Raw genomic sequence first — 8,305 nt, 5'->3', positions numbered from 1 at the left:
GGCACATCCGCACGAGGAACGCGGCGTGCGCGTCATCGAACGTTGCCGCGAGGTGGCGGCAACCGAGTCAAGAGCTCCTGGTGTCGAGGGTACTCCTCGGCAATGCCCTCCGTTTGGGGCTTAGGGTAGATGGAATCCTGTAAACTGACACGAGCCATCGGTTATCGGACAAGCGGGGAGAGTGATTTACCCAGGTTCGGGCCCTCGACGAGGTAAAACCCTTACGTCCTGCCTATCTGACCTTGATTATGAAAATATCGGGTTACAATGGGGTGTTGAAGGCTTCGGCTGTGATCTCGTCGAGAGGCTAAGTTCTACGGGGACCTAGCTCTGGACTTACGGTGGCTAAAATCGCTAAGATTGCGTGTGTCCCTCGGCAGTCCCTCTCCTGGCCCTTATATAGGGGGCTAGGTCTCGAGAGATCTATCCGGATACGACTAGGTTACAAAAGATCCTAGCTCTAGACTTTCCTTGTATTCTTCTTTCCTTCGTCTTGTTCTTCAAGGAACCTCCTTCGGCACCGACATAGTGGCCCATCTTGCCTTCGGGTGTCTTCATGGGCCTCTAGTTGGGCCGTGCAAGATAGGGCAATATCAGTTACCCGAAGGGTAAAGCCCACGTCAGTAGCCCCCGAGTGTCTAGCCGAAGTTTTTTCGGGTAGAGACTAAAGCATGCCTCCACCGAATGTTCTTCTCCCTTAATACTTCTTGTCCTTCTTGTAATAGCATCATCTCCTTCTATCGGGTGCGCGTCCAGCGCTCCCGATGGGAGTAGCCCCCGAGTCTAGGTACGGATGCTTGCAATCCGTTCGTAGACTCAAGTTGTGCCACTCGAATGTCTTCTTCTCCCGAAGCTTTCCGCAGGCCTTCATAGGTCATCCGATACATTTGCATCGGGGCTTCAATTCTTCAAGTAAGGGTTTAATGCGTAAAGAATATTGAGTAACATGCCCATCTTTGCTGGTTAACTACTAAAGGCAAAACAACGCTATTCTACACAGAATCAAGTCCCCGGGCATGATCCTGGAGTGCAAAAAAGTTTGTCGGGTGCGTAATCGGCGCTCCCGATGGGAGTAGCACTTGGGCTCCCGGTATTCAACCTTTCTTTCTCGTCTAAATTTATCGGGTGCGTGTCCAGCGCTCCCGATGGGAGTAGCCCCTGAGTCTAGGTGCGGATGTTTGCAATCTGTGCGTAGACTCAAGTTAATCCACTCAATGATTAATTTTTCCTCAGATGCTTCAATCAAAGCCGACGCCTTTTATGACATCACTGATGACGTCTCCACTGCCGTGGTTTGACTGACAAGACGTGACCTGATAGGCCCACCCTACTTCTGCGCCGTCGGTTCCGTTTCTCCTAGAGTGACACGTGTACGACTGGATCTCTTTCCACCTCCCACGATGGCTTTGGAGTTATGGCCACAATTTCTCATCAGCTCATGCTATAAATAAGGGGTCTTCCCATTGTTTTCACTGTTTACGTTTCCACACTGCTCATCTTCTTCCTCAGCTTTTCCTTTCACCTCTGTCCCTTCTCTCAAGAGCTCCGGACGCCATGGGCAAGAAGAAGAGCACCATCGCGCCAGGCACGAGCAAGGTCAACCGTGATTGGAGCGCCTCCACCATTTCGAATCGCGAAGTGAACAAGCTGCGCACCCTCAGCCTCATCTCTCCATCCGACAATGACATTCATCTCCCAGGTCCATCTTCTCGCCCAAAGCCTCCTAAAGGCTTCACCGTCATGTTTGTCGCCTTCCTGTTCCGTGGGCTTTCTCTTCCTGCCCACAAATTTCTTTGTTCCCTTCTCTTTTTCTATGGGATCCAGCTCTGACAGCTGACCCCAAATTCTATTCTTCATCTCTCCATTTTCATTAGAGTATGCGAGGCTTTCCTTGGCATTGACCCCCATTGGGGTTTGTGGAGGAAAATCTTCTATGTCAAGCGCCATAACGATAACAATGGTCCTCCGGTTGTTGGTGGCGTTGGCTTTGTTGTCAGAAAGGAAGTTGATTATTTCAACTTCTCGATGAAAGAATCCGTCCAAGGATGGCACCAAAAATGGTTCTACCTGCGAGACACTCCAGCATCTGGGTGGCGTTCCAACCTCCCCCCGTTTCAAGATGTTCTGGTGGCTCAACCAAAGAAATCCTGGTGAAACATCCTGTCTCCCGAAGAAACCGTTATAGCTGATAAGCTGCTCGACCAGGTCGTAGAGCTAAAGTACGCAGGAGGCTTGACGATGTGCGGCACTGAGGTAGTCTCAGTGTTCCTAAAACGTCGGGTGCAGCCGTTGATGTCCCGACCTCACCAGCTGTGGATGTATGTTGGCAAGGATGACAAGTCGAGAGTCAGCTCAGCCGACTTGTCGGATGACAAACTTTGCAATGAGGTGCGTCGTCTTACTTGCTTTAGCATGAAGGACAATATTGTCCTGACTTCGGCTCGCCCTCCATATGATTTCAAGCACCTTCCAGCTGAGGTAACCTTCACTGCACTTGCTTTGGTTATTATTGTTATTCTGCTTTCTGATCTTCTACTAATTTTTCTACCTGTCAACAGGCCTCCACCATAGCTCAATGTTACCCTCCTACACCCGAAAGTGGTGTAGAACTAGAGGACGACGATGATGATTCTGAGGAGACCGAGGACGCCCAGCACGCCCTTGAGGATAGCGACGTCCAAGGGGACGAAGCCCCCGAAGACGATGTTTTCACCAAGAGTAAGCGGTGCATGAGGATAAATGAAGATTTGAACACAACGGGTGAATCGAGTCCTTGCGGACAAGATGATGATGCTGATGAAACTGCATCGCCTCCCCCTGCTGCAACAGCCTTTTTGCTGCCGAAGATGACTTGGACCTGTAAGGGTCTATCTTTCTATTTGTAGCTAACCTTCTTTGCTTTCGCATCACGAATGTTCTTGCTTTTCAAGCAGCTCTGACGATGATGACGAACTTCCTTTCGCAAAGAGGGCTAAGTTGCTCTCCGGGAAGGCTGAATCAGCCAAGGAATCGAATCCTTCGCCTGCCGAACCGTGGGGAAGGTTCCGTTGTCGAAGGTTATTCCTCCTGGCATCACCCCCTTTCCTTTGGCTGGTCGTGATCATGTAAATGAACCATCTAACTTGTCTTTCTTCTTTGTGGCGAATTTTCATGCTTGGCTGAAGTTCCTTGACCTTTTCTCTTGCAGCCAATTTATGCCACAGTTGACGCTGTGGTAGATTTTGCTGATCAATTTACTCGCCTGGAGTCTGAGAATGTTCCGCTTCGGAAGACCATCAAAACTTCGGCTGACCAAGTGCTGGAGGCTAACAAGCTCACAGCCAAAGCCCAAAACGAAAACATCTTGCTGGAAGATGAACTAAAGAAGCTGAAGCAGAAGATGAAGGATGAACAGGATGCCAGACGCGAGGCTGTTGTCGCTGCCGATAAAAAGGAAGGTGCCCTCCGCGAGTCTATCACGAACTTGCTTAGTAAGTTCCTTCGTATTTAAGTGCAAGATGTTTTCCTTCGTATTTAAGTTCCTCTGTGATACTATCCTCCAGATTGCTTACTCGCCATTTTTCAGGTGCTGCCGATGTGCCTATCAATCGGGCACGCAAGCTTCGAGAGGACTCGATGTATGACGCGCTCTCGCTCGCCACTGACGCCAATATCCAAGTTCTTGATCTGCTGCAAAAGACCAAGGGAGCACTATCGAGGTTCTCGATGATATTTCCGAAGATAAAGCAAGACAAGACTCTTGGTGAGATGGCAGACGCTTTCTCCATCGACACTTCTGAGCCTATAGAGGTACTGAAGCGGCGCTCCCGTTTGTTTGGAGCGGTCCTTACATTTCTACTGCTGATGGGTCATGGGTTAGGCTCCGAACTAGAAAAGTTATCAAAGGCGCTGCCTGTAGACGAGAACAATTGCCTAGTCAACCTTGATCCCTACAAACAATCGGCAGTAAAATGCGCCAATCATCTTCTCAAGTTGGTTGATGAGGCGAAGACTAAAGCCACGCCTGAAGCTGCTCCTGGCTCATCATCAGCTCTTCCTTGATTAGACTCTTGTTGTACTTAAACCTCGTAATGATCTAAGACTGTTTTATACTGGATCTGTTGCCAGTATCAACACTCTTTTGAATGTAATATATGTGCAGTGCTCCCGATGGGAGTTCTTATCAATGCTTTTCTGAACTCAGAGTTGTGGTGCAGATTCTTCCAACTTCTTCTCGTGCCGATCCCTCTTCGAGTTCTTCGACTAGTGATGAATCCGAACTTGTTCGCCGTTTGCGTGACCAAATAACTCGGCTAAATAAAGACATAGTCACCCTTCATGCGATGGCAGCATTGGTAAAGAGAAAAAGCGAGATTTCTACTGCGGTTGAACAATATGATCTTGATCGTCTCCATATTGCTACTGAAAGCTTGAGCTGTAAGTGTCCATCCATCTTTTGATTTGTATTGAAGCTTGAACACCTCTTGACTGATTCTTGCTTCTCAATAGTTGTGGCTTCTGATTCGACAGAAAAAAAAGAAGGATCCACGAAAAGATCGATGCGATGACCAATGTTGCGCACCCGAAGCATGAATTGTGGTCCCATCGACCTAAGGCTGTTTTCGTGGCCAAATTTGAGCACCAGGCAGAGAAGGTGCATTATTACTTTGACAAGTATCATGATCATCTCTCGATGGTATGGAAGACCTTGTTTCCTTTAGACCAAGCACCCGAGACTTTATCTGCTCTGTTTACCTGATTCAAGACTCCATAGAGGATTCAACTGTTGGTGCAGAAGGAACTCCTGGCCGGCGCCGAACTTGCTCTTGCCTCAGTTTTAGCATGTCACCCGACCTTAGATTTGGAGGCCATAGCGAATACCAGTAGGAGATTAGACCAATATTATGACATTGCCAGAAATCCTGCATATGTTATCATCTCTCGGATGAAACAGGCATTGAGAGGGATCTGAAGGCCCGAGAAGACCAAGGAAACCTTCCATAGAGTTATGCGCACTCAGATTTGTATTTACAAGGGGAAATCCTCTATGTAACTTAACGTGTGTTTTATATACCGTGTCCTTTTTGGTGAATTTGCTAATTCAATTAATAATTCTTTGTCGAGGGGGCTGAGTGATCAAGTCAGCCTGCTCATCCGACGACTCCGTTGTAATTGCAAGTTTATTGCGGAGTCGATGTGTAATTTCTGTAGGAGCGACAACCGTCGATTAAACTAGGGATTTAGGCGCTTGGCTTCGTTACACGGTGCACCGGTTTGAGCCTTGTTTGTAATAGTATGCCCATCAACTGCAGCACTCACGTATTTTCTCGAGGCTTGGATGGATTGTTTGCGTATCAGGAACCAGCGCTCCCGATGGGAGTATTGGTTAGTGATACTGTAAGGACGTATTTTTTGCCAGCGCTCCCGATGGGTGTAAGAGCCAATAACAGAGAGTTCGAACTGTTGTTCGAGTAGTGATGCCTGCAACAATAGGTGTCAAAAATCAATCAGAAATTTTATTCATAATATAAGACAAACTGAGGAACTGCCATATAACTAGTAGAGGATAGATGTATCCTATGCGTAGAATCATCGCAAATGTGCGACATTCCATGGATTTTCAACTCTTCACCCGATGCTGGATTCTTGAGTCGATAAGCTCCCCCTGGTATCACTTTAGTGATGATGAACGGCCCTTCCCATGGAGATTCGAGCTACATAGGTCTTTCTTGTTTTAGTCGCAGTACCATGTCTCCAACGTTGAAACTTCGACTGCGTACTCGTCAACTGTGGTAGTTTCTCAACGCCTGCTGATACACCGTTGTTCTTGCCAAGGCGATGTCCCGACCTTCATCAAGGAGGTCCATGGCATCTTGCAGTGCATTGTTGGAAGTTGCTTCCGTGTACGCAATCACCCGAGGGGCTTCGAATCGAACGTCGCCTGGCAAAACTGCCGGCTCTGTATACCAGAAAGAATGGGGTATATTGAGTCGATATGTTGGGTGTAGTACGCAAACTCCAAAGTACAGACGGCAATTCTTCGACCCAAGCTCCAGCTGCACCTGTGAGGCGTTTTTTGAGGCCATCTCCGATTAGGCCATTGATCCTTTCGACTTGGCCATTGGTTTGAGGACGTGCCACTGAGGCAAATTTTAGTCTGATACCACCGTCGTCGCAAAATTTTCGGAACTTTTTGGAGTCGAAGTTACTTCCGTTGTCTGTAACGATGCTGTGAGGCATGCTGAAACGACAAGTTATTCCCTTGAAGAACTGGCCGGCGGTTTCGGCTTTTTGATTTCTGACAGGTACGGCCTCGATCCATTTGGTAAACTTGTCGACTGCAACCAATAGATACGTATGGCCTCCAGGCGATGATCTTGGCAGTGGTCCAACTTGGTCAAGTCCCCATTGCGGGAAGGGCCAGGCGAGAGGTATGGTCATCAGATCCGTTGCAGGAGCGTGCGGTTTTGGTGCAAAACGCTGACAAGGGTCGCACTTCCGTACTAGGTCTCGAGCATCTGAAGCTGCCGTCGGCCAGTAAAATCCTGCTCGAAAAGCTTTCGCCACAAGGGCCCTGCTGACTGAGTGGTGACCACAAGTTCCTTCATGTATCTCGCGTAGCAGAGCCTTTCCGTCATCGATGGCAATGCACCTTTGAAAGATACCAGAGATGCCATGTTTGTAGAGTTCTCCGTTTACTATAGTGAAGGCTTTTGATCGTCTCACAATTCTCCTGGCTTCCACTGGATCCTCTGGTAATCGCTGCTCTATTAGGTATGCTAAGAAAGGCTTGGTCCACAGTGGTTCAAGGAGTAGGACCTACTCTGTCGATTCTGAAGGAGACCCTTCGACAGTTTGCTGTAGTCTTGCTTCCGAATCGTCAGCCGATAATTTCGGAGGTGCCGATGCTTTATCCTTGATTGATCGCTGAGCAATAACTTCATAAAATACTCCGTCTGGAATAGGGGAGCACATGGATCCAATGTTTGCTAGGGCATCTGCTTCCTCATTGCTGGCTCTGCCGATGTGTTTGAGTTCGCATCCTTCAAACTTGGCTTCCATATTCTGGTATAATTGACGGTAGGCAATCATATTATCGCTGACTGCGTCACATAAATTCATCGATTGCTGCACCACCAGATTCGAATCTCCGTAAATTTCCAGGCGTGTTGCTCCACATGCTTTTGCCATCCTCATTCCATGCAATAGTGCTTCGTATTCCGCTTCATTATTTGTCAGCAGGGGGAAGTTCATGCGTAGGATATATTTCATCTTGTCTCCTTGTGGTGATATCAATATAACTCCTGCGCCTGCACCTGTACTCCGCTTTGATCCATCAAAGTACATTGTCCATGAACCAGACATGTCGGGTGCTGCCGGAGTTTGCGACTGAATCCAGTCTGCCACGAAATCTGGGAGGATTTGAGACTTGATTACCGTCCGATTGACGTAGGTTATGTCATGTGGTGCTATCTTGATGGCCCATTGAGATACTCGTCCCGTAGCTTTTGGGTTGGTGAGTATATTCTTCAATGGTGCTTCGCTTACCACAATAATCGGGTGCTCCATGAAATAATGGCGTAGCTTGCGAGCTGTTCTCCATACCGCATATGCTACCTTCTGGTGATGAGGATATCTTTGTTTCGCTGGTGTGAGTACTTCGTTGAGGTAGTAAACGGGTCGCTGCACACCATGAATTCTTCCTGCCTCCTCTCGTTCAACAACTAAGACGATGCTGAAGACTTGCACCGTTGCTGCTATGGACATGAGCAATGTTTCCTTTTCTCGTGGGGTTACAAGTACTGGAGATGTCGATAAGATCTTCTTTAAGTTGTCGAAAGATTCCCGCGCTTCGTTTGTCCACTTGAACTTTTCTGATTTCTTCATCGACTTATAGAAGGGCAAGGCTTTCTCTCCTAGCTTGGCGATGAATCTGCTGAGCGCTGCTAGTCAACCTGCCAATTGCTACACTTGGTGCAAATTCTTTGGCGGGTCCATATCGAGGATAGCTTTGATCTTCAAAGGTTTGGCCTCTATCCCTCTAGCTGAGATGAAGTACCCGAGTACTTGCCCTCCTGACACCCCGAAGAAACATTTCTTCGAAGAAACATTTCTTCGGGTTTAGCTTGATTTTGTACCTGTCGATGTTGTTGAAGGTTTCTCGCATATCGTCGATGAGAGAGGCAGCGTGCTTGGTCTTAACCACGATATCATCGATGTAGACTTCGATATTCCTTCTGATCTGTTCTCCAAGACAGGCTTGCATACACCGCTGATAAGTTGCTCCTGCGTTTTTCAACCCGAAAGTCATAACGTTGTAACAGAA

Source organism: Lolium perenne, chromosome 1 (assembly GCF_019359855.2).
Source record: "Lolium perenne isolate Kyuss_39 chromosome 1, Kyuss_2.0, whole genome shotgun sequence".
Classification (NCBI taxonomy): Eukaryota; Viridiplantae; Streptophyta; class Magnoliopsida; order Poales; family Poaceae; genus Lolium; species Lolium perenne.
This window is presented reverse-complemented; position numbering follows the sequence as displayed.